Source organism: Narcine bancroftii, chromosome 1 (assembly GCF_036971445.1).
Source record: "Narcine bancroftii isolate sNarBan1 chromosome 1, sNarBan1.hap1, whole genome shotgun sequence".
Lineage (NCBI taxonomy): Eukaryota > Metazoa > Chordata > Chondrichthyes > Torpediniformes > Narcinidae > Narcine > Narcine bancroftii.
Genome location: NC_091469.1, coordinates 189,068,707 through 189,091,276, shown reverse-complemented (window position 1 = coordinate 189,091,276; position 22,570 = coordinate 189,068,707). Strand labels below are relative to the sequence as shown.

General features: G+C 39.2%; 1 protein-coding gene and 1 long non-coding RNA gene across 3 annotated transcripts in view; one reads left to right on the top strand and one right to left on the bottom strand.

Moving 5' to 3' along the window:
• Positions 1 to 22,570, top strand: part of gpsm1b (G protein signaling modulator 1b) — a 248,192-nt gene that overhangs the window by 6,317 nt on the left and 219,305 nt on the right. The window lies entirely within an intron of this gene.
• LOC138736216 (uncharacterized) overlaps positions 1 to 22,570 on the bottom strand; it is a 55,492-nt gene that overhangs the window by 1,417 nt on the left and 31,505 nt on the right. The window lies entirely within an intron of this gene.

Below are 22,570 nucleotides of genomic sequence, written 5' to 3'. Positions count from 1 at the left end.
TAACATGTATAAAGTTCACTAGGCTTGGTGCTTGATGTTTACCGCTCAGGAAAGTTCTTGTAGGATTTGCCGAGAAAGATGTTTGTTGCTCCAGGATTTCCACAACTGAGGTACCACCACTAGTCACCTCAGGGTCTCGCTGATGAAACTTGCCCCATCAGGATCTTCTAGATGGTAATCCCTTATGATTTAAATTTTTTTTAAAAAAGTTTTCACACTGTGAACCATATCAATCAAAATACATACAAACATTTCCCTCTTAAATATACATAGTGGCATTTTCTCCCCTTCCTTCCCTCCACCCTCCAAACCCACTTAACGTTCCACATATACAATACAATAAACCATTAAACAATGTCATCACACAATGAAAATAAACAAGAAAATTGTGTCATCTACTTTTGCACACTTTTGTCTTCTTACCATTTTCTCATTTTAGGGGGTGGAGGTCCACGGTAGGCCCTCTCTGTTGTGTTCCATGTACAGTTCCCAAATTTGTTCAAATAATATGACTTCACAATTTTTCCTTTAAGTGGGCTTTCAGTTGATGATATGCAAACATATTTGTTTATATTATGGGATGCAATATTTGTAAACCCATTCTCTAAAGGAAATATGTTATTTTTTCCAATGGAATACATTTATTGATTTCCATGTACCATTGCTGTACTCTCAGGCTCTCTTCAGATTTCCAAGTTGACATTATACATTTTTTTGCTTCAGCTAAGGCTATTGTAATAAATCTTTTTTGTGCTTCATCCAGTTTGAGGCCTAATTTCTTACTTCTTATATTACTTAGAAGAAATATCTCTGAATTTTTTGATATGTTGCTTTTTGTGATTTTATTTAATACCTGATTTAGATCTTCCCAAAACTTTTCCACTTTCTCACATGCCCAAATTGCATGTATTGTTGTTCCCGTTTCCTTCTTACAGTGAAAACATCTGTCTGATACTGTTGGGTCCCATTTATTAAACTTTTGGGGCGTGGTGTGTAACCAATTATATTGTATCATGCGTAACCTCGTGTTTATTATATTCTTCATAGTTTCAGAGCATAACTTTTTGCATATTTCATTTTTTATCTTTATATTTAAATCTTTTTCCCACTTTTGTTTGGCTTTATAGCTTATTTCATCATTTTCCTTCTCTTGCAGCTTGATGTACATGTATGTTATAAATCTTTTTATTATCGTTGTTTCTGTAATCACATATTCAAAGCTGCTTCCTTCTGGTAATCTCAGTCTGCCTCCCAATTTGTCCTTTAAGTAGGCTTTCAGTTGATGGTATGCAACCATTGTACCATGAGTTATTCCATATTTGTACTTTATTTGTTCAATTGTTAATAAATTATTTCCCAAAAAACAATTTTCTATTCTTGTAATTCCTTTTCTCTCCCATTCTCTAAAGGAAAGGTTATTATTGTGAAAGGGATTAGTTGATTTTACGTCAATAATAATTTTGGTAATTGGTAATTTGTTTTTTTCCTTTCTACGTGAATCTTCTTCCATATGTTAAGTAAATGATGCAGTACTGGTGAACTTTTATATTGCACCAGTTTTTCATCCCACTTATAAAGTATATGTTCTGGTACCTTCTCCCCTATTTTATCTAGCTCTATCTTGGTCCAATCTGGTTTTTCCTTTGTCTGATAAAAATCTGATAGATACCTTAATCTATAATAATTTTTAAAGTTTGATAGCTGCAAACCACCTTGTTTGTACCACTCTGTTAATTTATCTAGTGCTATCCTCGGTTCCCCCCTTTCCATAAGAATTTCCTTATTATTCTCTTTAATTCATTGAAGAATTTCTCTGTTAAGGGAATTGGTAACGATCGAAATAGGTATCGTATCCTTGGGAAGACATTCATTTTAATGCAATTTACCCTCCCTATTATGTTAGTGGCAATTCTTTCCACTGTTCTAAGTCATCCTGTAATTTCTTCATTAATGGCTGATAATTTAATTTGTATAGGTGGCCTAAATTATTATCTAATCTAAAACCTAGTTATTGGATTGCCTGTGTTTGCCATTTAAATGGTGATTCTTTTTTAAACTCTCTGGATTCCGCATTATTCATTGGGATCGCTTCACTTTTATTTGCATTGATCTTATCATATCGTACCACGATATTTCTCCATATTCGTTCAATTTCTTATGTAATTCTTTTATTGATATTTCTGGTTCTGTTAAATATACTATGATGTCATCTGCAAATAAACTGATTTTACACTCCTTCTCCTTTATTTTTATCCCGTTTATTTTATTTTCTGTTCTTATCAGTTCTGCCAATGGTTCTATTGCTAAAGCGAACAGTGAGGGAGATAATGGACATCCCTGCCTAGTTGACCTACTTAATTTATTGGTTAAGTAACCAAATTCTATTGGTTCGATACATATCCATTTACTGTCACCTTCACCAATGGTCCCTTATATAATGCTTTAATCCAATTAATATATTTTTCTGCTAGGTTAAACCTCTGTAATACTTTGAATAAATAATTCCATTCTACCCTGTCAAAGGCTTTTTCTGCATCTAAAGCAACAGCCACTGTTGATGTCTTATTTCCTTGAACTGCATGAATTAAATTAATGAACTTGCAGACATTATCCGCTGTTTGACTTTTCTTTATAAATCTAGTTTGATCTTGTTTTACTATTTTTGGTACACAGTCAGCCAATCTGTTTGCTAATAGTTTTGCTATTATCTTATAATCTGAATTAAGTAGAGATATTGGTTTATATGATGCTGGTGTTAGTGGATCTTTCCCCGTCTTTGGTATTATTGCTGTTTTACGTGAATCAGGCAAGTTTTGTGTTTCTTCTATCTGTTTCATTACTTCCAGGAGAGGAGGAATTAATAGCTCTTTAAATGTTTTATAGAATTCTATTGGGAGTCAATCCTCTCCAGGCGTTTTTTAATATATCCTGTATTTCCTCTATTTCAAATGGTTTTATCAATTTGTTTTACTCCTCTTCTTGCAATTTCACTAGTTCAATTTTAGCAAAAAACTCAACTATTTTGTCTTCTTTTCCCTCATTCTCAGTTCATTATAATTGTTCATAGAATTCCTTAAAGTTTTCATTAATCTCTGTTGGGTTGTATGTAATTTGTTTGTCCTTTTTTCCTTGATGCCAAAACAGTTCTTTTAGCTTTTTCTGTTTTAACTTGCCAGGCTAATATTTTGTGTGTTTTTTCTCCTAGCTCATAATACATCTGCTTTATTTTCATTATGTTCTTCTCCACCTTGTACATTTGTAATGTTTCATATTTTATTTTTTTGTCCGCCAATTCCCTTCTTTTTGTTAGTTGCTTGTTGCTAGTTCTTTTTCTGTATTTACTATTTCCCTTTCCAAATGTTCTATTTCCCGATTGTAGTCCTTTTTCATCTTAGTTACATAACTTATTATGTGCCCTCTAATGAAGGCTTTCATTGCATCCCATAATATAAATTTGTCTTTCACTGATTCCATATTTAATTCAGTACATTTTAATTTGGCGCTCAGTAAATTATCTAAATTCCTGTCTTTTAAGTACCATGGAGTTTAATCTCCATCTATATATTCTTGGTGGGATGTCCTCAAGTTCTATTGCTAATAACAGGGGTGAATGATCAGATAGCAATCTAGCTTTATATTCCATTTTCCTAACTCTCCCTTGAATATGGGCTGACAACAGGAACATGTCAATCCTTGAGTATGTTTTATGTCTACTCGAATAATATGAGTATTCCTTCTCCCTTGGGTGCTTCCTCCTCCATATATCCATAAGTTTGATTTCCTGCATTGATTTAACCATAAATTTGGCCACTTTATTCTTTCTGCTAGTCTTTTGTCCAGTTTTATCCAACACTGGATCTAAATTAAGGTAAAATCCCCTCCTATCAATATATTCCCCTGCGTGTCTACAATCTTCAAAAAAATATCTTGCATACACTTTTGATCCTCTTAGGTGCAAATATATATTGACCAATTCCAGAATTCTGAATATATCTGACACTTTATCATTACATACCTCCCTGCTGGATCTATTATTTCCTCCTCTATTTTTGAGTGGTACATTTTTATTGATTAATATAGCTACACCTCTGGGTTTTGAATTATATGATGCTGATGTTACGTGCCCTACCCAGTCTCTTATTAATTTATTATGTTCCACTTCAGTTAGATGCGTTTCCTGCACAAATGCTATATTTATTCTTTATTTTTTCAGTAAATTTAATAGCCTCTTCCTTTTAATTTGGTTATGTATTCCATTAATATTTATAGTCATATAGTTCAACATGGCTATCTCATACTCTGTTTACACCTCATTTCTGCTTCCTCACCACCACCTTTCCCCTTTTCCCCATTTTCATCTCTCGGTTTTCCCTTTTTGAACTCAATGTATGACAACATTTCTAAAACATAAAGTACTCCAAACAACTCCCACATCTAAAATTCCCTTAACTCCACACATCCCACCCCCTCTCTGAGTTGCCCCTTGTCCCTTGCCTGGCAACCACAACTCCCCTCTCCATTTGGATTGCGAACCCGCTCGCAAGTGTCAACTGATTTTGCAGAGACTGTTATTCTCTCCCACCCAACCCCCTCCAGAAAAGACTTGTATCTTTACATTTAACAAAGTTCACCCTCTTCTTTTTTTCCCTTTTTTTTCTCCCCCTTACTTCCATTTTCTTTCCCTTCTTTAGTTCTTCCTTATACATTATTTTTACATCTTTATATGTAGTTTGTCGCCATTCTTCGTTCTTGTTACATCTCTTCATCTCTCCTTCTGTCCTGCAGGCATTCTGCAAATTCTTGTGCGTTCTCTGGATCCAAGAACAGTCTGTTTTGCTCCCCCGGGATAAATATTTTAAACACATCTGGATATCTTAACATAAATTTATAGCCTTTTTTCCATAGGATCGATTTTGCTGTGTTAAACTCTTCTTTAAGAGTTCAAAACTTGTGTCTGGGTAAAAAAATATTTTTTGACCTTTGTATTCCAATGGTTTTTTGTCTTCTCTAATTTTATTCCTTGCCCTCTCCAATATATTTTCTCTTGTCGTATATCTTAGAAATTTTACTAAAATAGATCTTGGTTTTTGTTGTGTCTGTGATTTCAGAGCTAGTGTTTTGTGTGCCCTTTCTATTTCCATTCCTTCCTGTATTTCTGGCATTCCCAGTACCTTTGGGATCCATTCTTTTATAAATTTTTTCATGCCTTCTTCATCTTCCTTTAGGCCCACTATCTTTATGTTGTTTTGCCTACTATAATTTTCCATCATATCAATCTTCTGAGCAAACAACTCTTGTGACTCTAACTTTTTTATCACTTTCTTCCAATTTTCTTCTTGTCATTCACTTCCATTTCTACAGCCATTTCTCGTTCTTTCACATTTTCTAATTTTTTCCCTATTTCTGTCATGACCAGCTCTATTCTACTCACTTTTTCTTCTGTACTTTTCATTTTTTCTTTTCACTAAATTCTAATGTCATCCATTCTTTTAATGCTTTCATTTGTTCTTGAAAATTTTTAAAATCTATATACTATCCATCTATTTTACCTTCTATTCCTCTGTGCAGAACTTGGTCATCTTCTTCTGTGTCTGCACCTGTGTTTGTGTCTTCTACTTCTCTTCGTTGTATCTGTGTCTCTTATGACTTTCTTGTTAAGCTGTTTGCCTCAGTTTGCTGGGTGTTTTTTTGCATAGCTTCTTGCTGTTGGTCCTCTTCTTCTGGGCTAGTTATCTGTTAGGGTTCCTGTAGCTGTTTTTTCTTTCCTATCACTTCCTTTTCTGTCACTTTCCTCTTCCAGCTGAGAGCCCTGATGTTGGGCATCTCTCAGCTGGTCACGCTGTGTGAGTTCATTCCTCAGCTGGGCCCCCCTCCTGTCGGTGTTTTCTTTTTCCTTGGTGTGCGTATTGCGCACTTCTGTTTGGCTCGGAGAGCCATTTTTGCAGTCCAGCGGTCGGGAGGTCGCGACTCTGCGGGGTCGCCACTAACCTCGAGAAGCGGGCTCCTCTCTCCACGGCGGCTCCCTGCCTCTTCATGCAGATAAGGCCTTCTTTCTTTTCCGTTGTCTTTTCTTCTTTTTTTTCCCGTTGTTTTTGCTTTTTCCTTCTTGGGTGCCACTTTCTTTCTTTTCTCCACACCATTGTCTTTTATTTGTTATGTTTTGTGTTTCTTGAGCTTTGTGTTTTCTTCACTTTATTTCTTCGTTTCTCCTACCGGCCACTACTCCATCACGTGACTCCAGTCCCAAATATGTTTCTGAGGCTACCATAAATGCACATTTGTCTTGGCGCAGATGAACTTTAGCTTGTTACAGTTGGGCTAGGACCTTTTCCAGATTTGTTAGATGTTCTGTGTTGTCACGACCTGTAATGATGATGCCATCGAGGTAGCATCCAACATTTATTCTGCTCAATAATTTGCCCATAACCCCGCTTGAAACATGGCTGGTGTTGATAATATTCCATATGGTGTTCTAATGTAAGGGAACAATCCCAAATGGGTATTGATTGCCACATACCTTTTTGATTCCGAATCCAATTCGACTTGCTGCTACACTCGTGATAAATCCAATTTCATTAACTTTTTCCCCCCATTTAGAGCTTGAAATAATTCCTCTGCTCTGGGAATGGGATGTTCGGGTATTTGCAGAGCTTGATTAATGGTACTTTATAATCACCACAAATTTGAATTTCACCATTGGGTTTTCTGATTGGCACGATAAGAGCTGCCCGATCGCTATACTGATGTTTTTCAGTGATTACTTCATTTTCCAGTCTGTTGAGTTCCAACTATCTTTTTTTTGTCACTAAAGGTACCATCCTTGGGTTGTAGAACTCTGATTCGGCATCAGATTTCAATTGCAATTTGGCCTGGACTCTTTGGATTTTTCCCAGTCCTTTCCAAAAACTGTTTGATACTTCTGAAGCACTTGCTTCAGGTTCGATTTTTGGCTCACTCTCGGTACATACATTCATCGCTGTCCCAATTTTCTTCCAATCCAGTTGGATTGCTTGAGGGTCCCTTTGTGTCAACAACGTGGGGTGGGGGTGGAATCCATTCCGTGTCTGTCCCTTGTATTCAATGTCTACATTTCCCCAGCACTTTGACTTTCTCCCATGTGACTGTCTTCAACACTATGTTAGACTGTTTCATTTAAGATTGGGTAATAGTTTTACTTTTAGATCTTTTGGCTTTAAGGACCCAGCTGCCCCTGTGTGCAACTCCATCCGATTTTTTGATCCATTACATTACAAATATATATTACTTCCTTTGCCGATTCTTCCTCAGAGCCACTGCCAGGATTTTTCCACGACATTTTTCACTTTGGATGATTTTTTTTTGTATTTCAATTTCTGACTTTTCTTCCTTTGGCAATCATCCTTTTTTCTACTTTTCCTTGGGCATTTGATGTGGCCCTTTTGAAGTAACAGTTATCAGGACTGTAGTTACTCTTTCCACAGTGGAAGCATTCTTGGCGGTTTACTTTTTCCACCGTGTGCTGCTCCCCTTGCATAATATCCATTTCAAAATTCGTTGCTGTATCCGATGCTGACTTAATGTTTAAATCTTTTCTGCTCAGCTGATCATTGTTGGGTGTTGTGGTCAGCCAAACTGATGACCAACCAATCTCTTAAAACCTCATCCAAGAAATCTCCAAAATTAAGTTTCCTACAGTCTACGCAATTCAGCCCAATATTGGCTTATGGTTTTGCCTGGCATTTGCTTTCTGGTATAAAATTTGTATCTTTCTGCGATCACTACCGGTTTTGGTGATTGATGCTCTCCTACCAGGGCACACAAATCTTCATAGTACTTGATCTTGCCAGTGCCAAGAGAGATTTCATGAGGCTGTATGTCCTGCTCCCCACCTTGCTTAGAAACAGCGCCGGTTTCCTTCTGTAGGCATCTATATCCCTTATTATGTTATGGGCAAAACAAAACATATCAAATCTTTCCACATAATCATATCAGTCTTCCGATTCTTTGTATTCTCCAAAATGTCCTTCTGCCATTTTAATTCTTCTCTTGTTCTCTTATCTTTTTCTCTGAAAACCTGTTGCTCAATGTGGCTCCAGTTTTTGTTTATTCACATCCAAATGTCCCCTTCAGTGTTCAGAGTGTGGAATGTTTTCATTTTTATTCTCATCGCCAGTTTGTCGTGCATTCTTTCCTTAAAAATACTCTCACTCAAGGAGAAGTGTTTCCTTGTTAGTTCTTTATTCAAATCAAAATATTTAACATCATCAGATTTATGTTTAAGATGTGGTAAAGAGATAGATGCGTTTCTTCATTCGACCTGGATCTGTCCGGAAGTTGAGACTTTTTGGGCACAAGTTGAATTATTTTTGGTAAAAGTATTAAAAGTTAAACTTCCATTTGATCCAATGTTGTTTTTAACTAGCAGATATTAAAATGATTAGTTTACAATTAAGATTGACTATGTATCAAATTGAATTTTTATGTTTAGCTGTTTCTAAGAAATGTTTAGTTATTACATGGAAATCTGATTTGGTTTTGGGAATGCAAAGATGGCATATTGAAATGGAATTTTGTATTCCTCTTGAAAAGGTTACATACAATTTAAGAGACAAATATAATTTTTTTAAGAAAGTATGAAGCCCAAATTTGAAAATTATGAGTTTGAAGATTTAAGCTCTTGATCCATCCTGGTGACAATCCTTGATTTGAAGAGTTGAATTATAATCTCCTTTCTTTCTTAGGGATAGTCATAGTGGAAGGACGGTGGGGAGGGAAGGGAAGTAGGGGTTTTTTTTGTTGTTAGCCGCATTTTTTATGTATAAATTTATTAAAATTTGATGTAATTGTGGTTTTAAAATTTTTTAAATAAAGTATTTTAAAAAATCAAAAAATTGTTCCACGTATCCCCACTATAAAATGCTTTTATGTGCCATCATGCACCTGCATATACCCACAACAGGTTACAGGATACTATTTATCAATCTTGCACCCTGTGGGAAGAAACTAGACCCTTGCTCTACTCACTTTACACCTACGACAATGGCTCGGTATGACAGCAACACCATCAAGTTGACTGACGATACCACGGTAGTGGGTTGTATAAAGAGGGGAGATGAGTCAGCAAACAAGAGGGAGATTGAAAACATAACTGAATGGTGCACCAACAACCACCTCATACTCAATGTCACCAAAACCAAGGAGCTAATTGTTGACCTCAGGAAGAGAAAACAAATGATTATTGGGGGAATTTGAGGTGGGGAGGGTGAACAAGTTTAAGTTCTTGGGAGTCACGATCTTGGAGGATCTTTCCTGGACCTAGCACACTAATGGCTTCGGTAAGAAAGGATGTCGGCACCTCTACTTCCTCAGGAGTTGGTGGAGGTTTGGTATGATTAGAAACCCTAGCAAATTTCTATAGAGATATGGTGGAAAATGTGCTGACCAGCTGCATCACAGTCTGGTATGGGAACACCAATGCCCTTGAGTGAAAAGCCCTGCAAAGGGTTGTGGACACAGCCCAGGACATAACAGTTAAAACCCTCCCCAACATCTATAGGGAATACCGTTGTCGGAGAGCAACAGCAATCAAGGATCCACGCCACCAGTACGTGCTCTGTTCATTGGAAAGAGGTCGAGGTGCCACAAGACTCGCACCACCAGTTTCAGGAACAGCTGCTACCCCTCCACCATCAGAGTCCTCAACAACAAACTCAATCAGAGACTCATTTAAGGACTCTTACTTTTGTACTTTATTTTTTTTTCCTCTCTATGTTGCACAATTTGTTTACATTTCTTTATTTATTTACCTGTGCATGTTGAGTTAGTTTTTCTTTGCACTGCCAGTAAGTGGTAATTCTGCTTTGCTCACAGGAATAGGAATCTCAGGATTGTCTGTGATGTCATATGTGTACTCTGGTGATAAATCTGAAGCCATTAATCAGCCTGGGAATCCTGATTTTGATGCACCTTAACTACCTTCTTGATATTGGGTTAAGGATAGTATGCACTGGATGGAAAGGGTCTCTTATAATCCTTGAGTCCTATTTGGGCAACACTCCCAGTGAATGCCACCAATACCTGAAAGGGAGACCCCAGTGATCTTCTCACCTGTTTCACTGATTTTCTGCATTGACTCAGTCTGATGCTTTGCAGCTACTCTATCACACAATGATGCAGCCAGGTAGGACACTCATTTATGCTCCTGCAAAAGGGTCTCAAGATGGGGGCTAGTAGCCTTGCCCTCCTCAGCCTTCCTGGGAATTGTAGACACTATGCACCTTCTTAACTGATGAGATGTTGTGAATCCAGGATGAGTCATCCTTTATGTGCATGCAAAGGAAATGTGTGCTCTCCACTTGCACTATGACAGAACCATTGAGGTGTAGTGGAAAGTGGTTGACCCTTGTCCTGAAGTCCATAGTCATTATTTTTATCTTGTCCATGTTAAGACTCGGGCTGTTATTCATACACCATTTTACAAGCTTTTCAATCTCCTCTCTGTAATGCAACTCATTATCGTTGCTGATGAGGACATTTACTGTTGTATCATCCACAAATCTGATGATTTTGTTAGAACTGAAATCTGGCAGTGTAGTCCTGAGTCAGCAGAGTGAACAGGAGTGGGCTGAGCACACAGTTCTGAGATGCATCCATGCTCAGTGATGGGACTTGAGATTCTCCTGCCCACCGGTCAAATGTCTTTCATTTGAGCCAGTGAAAAGCACGAGAAAGCTTGACTTGGTAAAATATTTTCTTTCATCAATAAATATTTGGCCTAGAAGTAAACGTTAGCCTTGCAGGATTTGCATTTTCATTTGGCATTGAGAATGCTGAGGGTGACGTTCAAAATGCTTGCATATATGACCAACAAATATTTATTTGTGGGATGCACTGGTCAGTAAAGTGATGACAATCATTTGTATAAAGCATAAATTTTCTTAGACAGCTCCTCAAGATAGTTGATGTTTTGCTTCAACTCCTGTTTTCTGTGTTCTGAAGTGATGAATTGGTTAAATAAACTGCACACTCTTCAACAAATAAGGCAGGTGATTCTTGTCAAGTTGGTCGGCTGGAGAGTTGGTGAGGTGTGTGCTCTTTCAGCTCTTTGAACAGGGTTCCTGAAATGTGTATGCAGGTTCTGAAAGCTATAATGTTTTTCTAATTTCAATTTTAGCTCCTCTTCTGTGAGAGACTGAATATTGATGCATGTCCTGATTTTTAAAAATGCTTTTTTAAAATAAAAGGCAAATTTTGTTGAGCAATAATTGCATCTAAAAAAAATCAAGCTGAACCAAATATTAAAAATTGAAAAGTTGTAGCCTTAAATGTAATGTGCAATGAAGCAATTATCAGACACAACTTTTGAAATGAAAGATGGTGGAAATTTGGAATTCTTTTCCAGGAAACTGAGCTAGTTTTCTTGGCAAAAGTTTGGAACCATGACTCTTGGAATGTACATCAGCATTATCTAATTGAATGACATGACATTACAACTTTTTCTTCACCCCCCCCCCCCCCCCCCCCCCCCCAAGCTGTGCCCTCTAGGTTTATCAGCTTCTGATTTAGGAAATGTTTATTTTTTACTATATTATTTACATTTTCACACAAGCTTGTGCATGGTTAGTGCCATCCTGGCAGCTCGTACTCAAATATACATACACTCCATTCTCTTAATTGACTGCATACACCAGCTCATATCTTTTCCAGTCCGTTCCCCACCCCCCACACATCCAACACAGGGCAGCTCATTCAGACTTTGACCAACAGCAGAAATCTTTACACCAGCATAATAAATAATATTCGGGAACAGGGATTGTTGCTGTTTGGTGGGTGATCCACGGATCAATTATATATTCCTGACTTACTTTGATCGGGATTAGTGCAAGGGAGAGGATACCACGGGACGGAATGGGGGAATCAATCACCACCGTATGCCTATGTGGCGCATGTATGGCTGCCAAATCCTTCGAAAAGTGTCATATTTGTTTTTCAGGTTATAAGTTTTCTCCAGGGGAACACAGTTCTGCATTTCCTTGTTCCATCGTTTTGATACTAAGACTAGAGTTGGACTTCCAGGTAGCAGCAATGCACTTCCTGGCCACTGCCAATGCAATTAACTCAAATTGGATTTGAAATTTGGACAGCTACATCGTAAGCCTATATCCATTATGTTTCGCAACAGGAACAACTCTGGGTCCTGTGGGAATTGTTTACGTACGATTTTCTCTAGGACTTGGCCGAGATCTGCCCAAAAGGGCCCTACCTTGGTACATGACCAGGTTGTGTGCACGAACGTCCTGGTTGCCATGCCACATCTGAATCATTGGTCCGAGAATTCTGGTGTTTACCTGATTATTTTCTGCAGTGTTAGATACAGCTGGTGCCAGAAATTATACTGCACCATCCTGTACTTTGCATTGATGAGCATGGTCATGCTGTCCCAGCATAAATTGGAACAGCATCCTTCATCAATTACAATACCCAAGTCCGACTCCCATCTTTCTCTCAATCTATGGAGGCCTGGTTTGGGTACATCCGACTGGAGCAGGAAATACATTGCAGAAATGAATTTCTTTCCACTCCCCCTTCGAATCATGGTCTCTATGGCACTGCACCAAGGTAGGGCCATACTTAGACCCAATACATCCCATAAAAAAGATCTTAATTGAAGATAGCAGTGGAGTATCTGATTTGACAAATCATTTTTATTTTTGAGTTGCTCAAATGACATTCATTTCCCCTGCTTGTAACAGTCATCTATGTACTTGATGTCATTATGGTGCCAGGTGTCCAGGATCTTGTATGTATGGTATTAATTTATTAGGAGTTGGGTGTTTTTGGGGACAGCCCCACTTTGATGTTCAAATATTGGTTAATTTTGTTCCAGATATTAATCACTTGTTTTAATGTGGGGGTTCCCTTCTTTCCTGACAGCAATTTAGCGTCCCATTTATAAATAAAGTCCTCTGCTATCCTCTTGCCCACCAGATGCAGATCAATTTGTGCCCATGATGGTACATTTCCCTGGAAGAGAGAGGCAATGTATCTCAACTGGGCTGCCCAATAATATTTTTTAAAGTCTGGCATGCTCAATCTGCCTGGACTGTAGTTCCATGTTAATTTTTCCATAGAGACCCTTGCCACCTTACCATTCCAGAGAAACATTCTGACCTTGTTTAGCAGCATTTTGAAGAAACCCCGGGGTAATGGCACAGGCAATGTCTGGAAAAGATACTGGAGTCTTGGAAACACATTCATTTTAATACAGTTAACCCTGTCCACTAATGTCATGGGCAGGGACATCCATCTATTTAAATCCTCCTTGACTATCCAGCAAGGGGGTGTAATTTAACATATAAATTATTCAAGTTGCCATCAATATTAACCCCCAGCCTTCTCCATACTATACATCTGAAGAGTATTGTTGTTTGTAAGAGCTCTATTAGTGGTCCTTTGAACTTGATTTCTGAAAATCTCTCTCATTGGGTAATGTCTTTTTCCAATTCCTCCACCTCTCCCATAATGTTTATTGACCGTCTTTGTGTACCCAATTATCTGGTCCCTCAAGTATGCCTTAAGTGTGTTCCACAGAAGGAATTAATCTTGTATAGAGGGGTAGTTGTCCTCACGGAACAGGGCTATTTCAGTTCTTTGAAACTATAAAACTCCAGCTTTTTAAGACGCCACCTGTATGCTGTGTCCTGCTTATTTGGCATTTCTATAGTAAAAACCAGGGGGGAATAGTCTGAGAGGACCCTTGCCCCATACTCAGCTTCCATCATCCTACCCGAGGATAGAAAGCTGTTCTAGAGTAGGAGTCATGTTGCTTTGAGTAAAACGAGTAATCACTCTCTTGTGGAAGCTTTTTTTGCCATGCATCTATCTATCAAATTCAGCTCTCTCATGCAGTCATTGGTGGCTTTCACTGCTCTCGTCCTAGTTATTCGTTTTGTGGATTTATCCAGCACCGGATTCAGACATAGTCACACCCCCCCCCCCCCCCATTAGAATATTTTCATTTGCCTCTGCCAATTGTAAGGAAATGTCCTGTATAAATTTGTCATCATAATTGGAGGTGTAGACACTCACGAGGGTCCAGGATTCTGAATATATCTGACAGTGCACTGTAACGAATCTTCCCATTTTGTCTGTAATCACCTTCTGCACCTGCATTGGAACACTTTTCCCCACCAGAATTGCTAATTCCCCTGTCTTTGAGCCAAACAAGGAGGATATGATCTGACCTACTCATCCCCTTTTTAGCTTCTGATGCCCCCACTCTGTTAAATGCACTTCTTGGAGGAAGGCCAGATCTATCCCCATTTTGGTAATGTGTGCCAAGATCCTTTATCGTTTCACTTTTCCGTTTAAGCCATTAACATTGAAAGTAGCATACTTTACACTTTTAGCCATTACACCAGGGCTCCCTCCCTAAATGTTTTCTCTCTATCTCCTCCCGCAGACCCAATCTCTTACCATCTGCCCATTACTCCACTCCATCCAAGCCGCGACAGGCCCTGGGGGGGGAAGAAAAGACACCACATATCCATTCTCCCACAACACCACAACATACATCCCCATTCACAACCATACACCTCCAAGTAATAAAAGGGAGCACATACCCCACCCACATCAACATAAGTCTCAGCCACCCTCTGTTCACACCTCTGGCGGTCACTCTCCTCATCTCACTGCTATTGCCCCTTACCTGCGGTCACCATTACTCTCCAATCTCACCCTCAGCAACCTCTACCTGTTCAGTCCCAAAACCCCCCCATACCCTTACATGTAACATCTTTTATCATCATATTTTTTAAATCAGAAAACAACCAAAAGCCCATTCTTTATATAACACAGAAATCCAAGTTCTCCCAGCCTATCAGTTTTAATAATTTTTAGATCTTATTGCCCCTTTTATTCTTTTCCACTTGATACACCATTTAGATATTTATAAATTGATGTGCTTTCTCTTTTTTGTAAAAAAAAATCCTTTTCCCTCCCCGGCAACATAATTGTCAAGGTAGTGGGATGACACAGAAGACAATCATAGCCCTTTTGCTTTGCCAATCGCTTAACCGGTTCAAAGTCTTTCCGCTTCTTGAGCAGAGGTGCACTAATATCTGGATAAAAAAAACACTTTTGATCCCCTGTACTCAGAGGGGCTCCACTCTGAATTGCCCCTTTTACCCCTGGCCCTAATATTTTTTCACCATCTTGAAAATATTTTAACTTTATAAAGATCAACTGGGGTCTTTGTCCCATACCTGGCTTAGGGATTGGGGCTCTAAAGGCTCTTTCTATTTTAATGGGGGTTCCCAGCGTCTCTTTTCCTGGTATTTTGGGGATCCATTTCATTTGGAACTCTGTAAGATTCCCCCCCCCCCCCCACCCCTGCCGAGTCTTCTTTCAATCCCACTATTTTAATGTTGCAGCATTTTGTGAAATTCTCCAGGAAGTGCAACTTCCCTCATACCTCATCTCTTTCTTTGAGGACACTTTTAATTTCTGGTTCCATTGTGGCAATTCTATCTTCCCCCATTATCTCCTCTACCTCTGTCACCCTGCCTGTTATATTCACTAGAGCCCCCTCCATCCTATCTTAATTTTCTGTCCACTACCTTCTCCAACCTATTTTCGATTTGGGTCAGAGTCTGTAAAATATCTCAAAGAGGCTCCGGGCCCCCCTCCTTCCTTTTCTGTAGCAGCCTGGCCTTCCAGCTTCTCCTGGCCTTGAGGCTGGGTCCCTCGTACACTCGATGATCACCATTACCACCATCACTGTCACCCTGCCGACCCTAGTCTCTGAATCAATGGCCCTCGTGATTGCTGTGATCACTTTCATGGTCGACCTCCTCCGCATCCTCATCGGAGCTTGTTCGCCCTGAGCTCATGCTGGCTCCACTCAAGCCTGTCGGGGAGATCGCTGCTTGGTGCACGAACTCAGGAGCTGCGAGGGAGAGGCAGCTGTCCTCCCTTGCTCCTGTTCACTTCTATCATCGCCTTCTCTGCCACTCGGGACCGTTCCTCCCCTCCAGGCACAGCCTGTTTGTGGAACTCCAGTTGGTGCTGAGGTCAGGGAGGTGTTGTGTCCTCGGTGGTTCTCTGGTTGGCACTGCCATTACTCCCGACACGAGACAGCTCCACTTGCCTCGGAGCCTTGTCAGGCCGCCAATTTCCTTACTGTATTTTTCCTTTTATTGTTGATTATTTTCTTGTGTTTGACCTGGATTTTGGATTTTTATTGCTGTTTTCTGGTCTAGGTCTGGAAGCTCTTAGGATCTGTAACTTCCTAGACTTTCACCATCATGTGACCTCCTGGGGAAATATTTCTTGAAGTCTACCCTATCTACACCCCTCGTAATTTTATTTACCTCAGTCACATCGCCTCTTAACCTCTGCTGCAGAGAGAAAAGAACCAACTTCTCCAGTCTCTCCTCAGTGAATCTCTTCTACAACCTGTCCAGTGCAATCACATCTTTCCAAAATCCCAGTGAAACAGAATTGCATATATTACTCCAGATGAGGTTCTAGGAAGTTGGAGCATTATCTCCTGACTTCTGTATTTATTGTCCTGACTATCTCTTGTGTCTTCCCAACCACATTATCTACCATGTGGCCTCCTTCAGGACCAATGAACTTTAATTTCAAGGTGTCTCTGTTCTTCAGTACTCCCCAAGACCCTATCATTCATGGTTGATGTCCCAGGATTATTAGTGCAACAAAATGCATCACCTCATATTTGTCTGGATTAAACTCCATCTGCTGACCTCGCCCATTTCACCAAAATATTATTATCTCTCTGCAACCTGTGACTACCTTTTACAATATTAATAACTTCACCAGCCTTCATGTCATCTTTAAGTCATCCATGTATATTAAATACAGCAAAGGTCACAGCACCAATCTTTGTGCAACACCACTCAACATGGTCATCCAGTTTCAAAAATAGTCCTCTGCCATCATCCTCTGACTCCTATACGAAACTAGTTTTGGATTTAGTTAGCTAACTTGCTCGAGATCTGTGTACCCTAACTTTTGAACCAGTCTTAGATTTCAAACTTAATATTATCAGAGTACATATATAACATCACATACAACTGTGAGATTCTTTTTCCTGCAGGCGAGGCAGAATTACCACTTATTAGTTGTGCAAATGAATTGTAGTTAACCTACATATGTAAACAAATATAAAAATGTAAGCAAATTAACTGTGCAATACAGAGAGGAAAGAAAAATCAGTGCAAAAGTAAGAGTCCTTGAATGAGTCCCTGATTGAGTTTGTTGTTGAGGAGTTTGATGGTGGAGGGGTAGCAGCTGTTCCTGAAGATGGTGGTGAGAGTCTTGTGGCACCTCTACCATTTTTCTTGTTGGCAGCAGCAAGAACAGAATGTGTGGTGCAAACCAGTCGTCTCTGCTCCAAGGAAAGTACCTCTAGAACTTCAGAAGAAGCTGGAGCAAGAACTAAAGGAATTGGAAAGGATGCAAGTCATAGCCAAAGTGACTGAGTAAATTTCATAGTGGTCAGAGAAAACAAACTGGTTGTTTGAGAATATGTCTGGACCCTAAAGACTTAAATCAAGCAATAAAAAGAGGTCACTGCCTAACACCGACACGAGAAGACATCACAGTGGAACTAACAGAAACCAAAATCTTTTGCAAGCTAGATGCTAAGAATGGATATTGGAATGTGAAACTAAGTAAGGAATCAACACTACTAACAACGTTCAAGACTCCATTTGGTTGTTACAAGTTTCTGTGACTACTTTTTGGCCTGAAGGTGAACCAGGATGTGTTCTAACAGAAGATCAATGAGACCTACAGAGGGTGTAAAGGTGCTATTGGCATCATGGACAACATCCAGATCTTTGGTAGAGATGGAAAAGTTCATGATCTTCATCTACGTAAGGCTATGGAGAGAAGAAGAGGAGGTGGAATTAAATTTAATGCAGATAAATGGATTATAAAAAAGAAGGAATGCCAATTCTTCGGAATGGTGTGTACTCCTGAAGGGGTAAAACCCAGAGAAGGTTTAAATCATTGCCGAGATGGAGGAAAAGGACAAAAAGGAACTCAGAAGTTTCCTTGGGTTGGTCCAATACATGAGTTCCTTCATACCACATATGTCAGACTACACAGAGTTGCTGAAGGAAGACATGGAATTTCAGTGGTCACCATCACATCAAAGAAGTTTTGACCAGCTCAAAGAAATAATATGCAGAGAAGTGGAGTTGAGATACAATGATAGAGAAAAAGCCCTCACTTTGCAAGTATATGCATCTAGCAGAGGCCTTGGTGCAGCATTGGTACAAGAAGGAAATCCAATAGTTTTTGCTCAAAAGCATTAACAACAGTGGAGACCAGATATGCCACTATTGAGAGAGAGCTGATGGCGGTTGTATATGGATGCAAGAATTTTCTGTTTGGAAAAAAGTTTATGGTAGAAAATGATCATCGCCCACTGGAACACATCCAGCGAACCAATTTACCACCACTATCTTGTGAAAAAGTTCCATCTCATGCTCCCCCTAAACTTTTTTCCTTTCACCTTTAACCCATTGTTATATAGTCAGGATAATATGAACTATTTTGTAACCGCATAAGAATACACCCATCTCAATTTAATGCACCACTGTGGGGCATATTTGTGAGTGTGTGAATAGTTTCCTGAGATGGTGGAAGACATAAGTAAGTAAAATCTCTTCTGTTATTTGAATCTTGCATCTCTTAAGTTATTTAAGAAGTTTCCCAAATAACTCCAGAAACCTAACACCTATGTCCTCTGGTTTATCCCTCAGTGGAAAGAGCCTACTTGAATTTAATCTTTCTATGCTCCTCATAATTTTGTATAATTATTAAATCTTTCCTCATTTTTCTATACTCCGGAGAATAACATCCTAACCTGTTTAACCTTTCCCTGTAACTCAGTTCCTGAAGACCCGTCCATATCCTAGTAATTCTTCTATGCACTTTTTCAATCTGATTGATATCTTTCCTGTTGTTAGGTGATCAAAACTGCACACAGTACCAAAATTTGGCCTCACCAATGTCTTGTACAACTTTATCATGACATTCCAACTCCTGTATTCAGTACTTTGATTTATGAAAGCCAATATGCCAAAAGCTTTCCTCACAACCCTATCTACCTGTGACACAATTTTAAGGGAATTATGTATCTGTATTCCCAGATCCCGCTATTCTACCCCATTCCACAATGCTCTTCTGTTCGCCGTGTATACCGTAAATTAGGGTTTGTCCTTCCAAAATGCAAAATCTCACTTGTCTGCATGAAATTCCGTCTGTCATTTTATAGCCTTTTTTTTTAAAGATTGAAAACAGATTAATGTGAAAAAATAACATTCACCGAAAGATGTGCGTGAAATAATAAAATTGCTCAAAATAATTGGTAAGTTTTAGATTTATTCTCTGTGAAACCCATTTTTCGCTCTAAGCTTCTTGAATTCCCGTTATAGATTTTTTTCTACAAGTGGGTTTTTGGTTAATATTTTTTGCATGAGTAGGCTTACTTTTTTATTGTTATCACTGGGGTGCAATGCACCACTTCTAATTATCCAATGCTTCACTTTGGTTGGCCATCATACATTGGCCATCCTTGAACTGCATGATCCAGATTTTAATTGAGGTCCTTAATGTAGTCCACAAAGGCATCAATCTATTGAATAATTTCAAGGCCAACATTTATGGGATTGAATGCTCCAACAGGATATTCTTTCTAAATAAACACTGTGCTTCAGTGAATATCTACCATGTTTTATGGGCATTTTACCTGAGTGCAATCATTATAAATGAACTAAAACATAGGAAACACCACATTCTTCTTTTTCATTTTCAAATGTTGCTGCAGCTACGATAGATACTATAAAGGGAAAGCACACACTGCAGCCAAATACAGTGGAAAGCACTTAAGTAAATGGGACTGTCAACTGCATTGGTTCTGTGTGACTCATTGAGATTAATTGAGGTATTTGGGTGGCACAAGTTCATGGGTTGGAAGGGCCTTTTACCATGCTGTATTTCTGTCTTGTGTACTGTTATCTCATCAATGATCCCTCATGGTTATGCTGATAGGATAGGACAAAAAAGAGGTGGGATGCTGCTTGTTTGTAGCATAAATGCCAGCTCAGAGCATTTGGAATAACATGTTTCTGTACTGTAACTGTTTCATAATTCTATCAAAGCCAGGTTTGCACAAATGTAGAGTGAGATGGGAATCAGATCTGAACATAACAATTGATGAATAGCTCTGGTCAGATTTATGCCAAGGTAATTTTTCAGCTACCATTAATGCCCATTACAGACTGGTTCACTTTAATTTCCTCCATCGATTGTACTTCACCCCATAGAAACTACATAGATCTAAACCTGAATTGTCAAAAATGGAACTGCTGGAAGTACTGAACATCGATGGAAGAAAAGGGATGATTGACGTATCAAATTGAAACCTTGTGTTAGGACTAAATCTGTAGAGGAAAGACTGCCAGTATGTTGGTGAGATGGAGGAGTGAGACAGGCTGGCAGGTGATGGGTGAAACAAGATGAAAGGTGGGGGAGGGATGATGGGTAGAGGGGGAGTATCGAGACGCTGAGCACACTTCCTTTGTCTTGCAATGAGAAGAACTTGGAGTACTATATTCCACTCTGTTCTCCCAACCTTACTGTCTCAATATCCCCACTCCCCTACCACTCCCCTCCCCCGCTCCAAATTGTACCTGATGTTGCATTTGGAATAAAGATGGTGATTAATGTCACTTTGCTGAGGATTGATCTTATAGGACCTGAGAGCAAACTCGAAAGATGATACTGAGAACACAATGAGAGGTGAGATGGGGTCATGGGAAATTAAGAGAAGGGTCTGGAGGAGTATTAGAAATCAAGATCTGTTGAACTTTGCAATTTTAAATGTCTGAAAGGAATTTGACTTTTGCAATAATTTTGAAAATTAGTGTGAGGTAATTTAATCACTTTAAGGTATTCTCATGTTGTGAAAATCACTTGATAAATGCAAATTTAATAATCGCTTCACACTTACTGCAAAGTTTGTTTAGTTGCACAGACAAGATGCACCAAAAGTCATGGCTTAATGACCTAGTTCTGTATATATTGAGTTGATGAATTGAAAAGTTGCAACTTGGCTCCTATTGGGAATGTCACTGGATAGGGATTAAAGATCAGTGGCAATGTTGGCTTGAACTGGATTGTAAATGTTTCAACAGGGCTCGTAAAAGTTTCACTTGGTAGTAAAAGGAACTTGAATCAGTTATAACATCTGCCTCAAAGCAATGAACAATTGAAATACACCAATAATGTAATTACTGACTCAAGGGAAAACGAGTAGCCGATGTACATCGAACCAACACTTGCAAATTGCCAAAAATACTGAACAGACAATTGTCTTTTAGTGAAAGTGCTTGAGGTATAAATATTGATGGAAGTGTAGGGGGGACCTCCCATCCACAGCTTTGAATAATGCAACAGAGTATTCTATATCCATTTGGGAAACTGAACGGTGCTTCAATTTAATATCAGAATCCCGATTTATTGTCATGAGGTTATGCAGTAGCATCATAATGTAAACATCCATATTATAACCATCTTGTGACCTTACTATAAAAATAATATAAAATAAAAATATTAATAACCATAATAGGGCACAAAAACCAAGACAGTTTCTTTGGTTCACTGATTCTTCCCTGATGCCATCAGATTCCTGAATAAACTGTCCTTGGGTCGTTGAATGCTCGTCTTTCAGCTCCTGTACCTTTCCCTGATGGTAGCAGAGTGAAGAGGGCATGGCCTGGGTGGTAGGGGTTTTTGAGGATAGAGGCTGCTTTTTTAAGACACCACCTCATGTAGATGTCCTTGATGGAGTGAAGTCTGGTGCCTGTGATGTGGCAGGGCGAGTTAACGATCCTCTGGAGTTTATTCTTGTCCTGAGATTTGGCACCTCCATACCAGGCAGTGATGCAACCAGCCAGAATGCCTTCCACGGTACGCCTGTTGAAATTTTCGGTGACATACCGAACTGCCTCATACACCTTACAAAGTAGAGCTGACGAGCCTTCTTTGGGATTGCATCAACATGGAAGCTCAAGGAAGTCACGTGATGGAGTAGTGACTGGTAAGAAAATATCAGCTCTCTCCAGAAAAGTAAAAAAAAGGTAGAGAAAAAACAAAGTCACTAACACAGAAACCATAACAAATTGAAAGTGAAAGTGTGGAGAAAATGGCAGCAAAGAAAGAAAAACCAAAAACAACGGGAAGAAAAGAAGAAGGAAGGACATCGGAAGAGGAAGGTGAAGGCCTTACCAGTACGAGGAAGCCCGCCGTGGAGAGAGGAGCCTGCTCCCTGAGGTCAGTGGAAACCCCGAACTCAGGACTACAAAGATGGCTCACGGAGCCAAACAAAAGTGCGCAACTGCGCATGCGCGAATCCTTGCGCATGTGCGATGCACAAGACAAAAACAACACCAACGGGAGGGGGGACCAGCTGAGGAGTAAATCTCCAGAGCTGAAACAGACAAGTATAACATGACAGCAAGACTCTCAACAGGAAAACATAGAAAATAATGGGAAC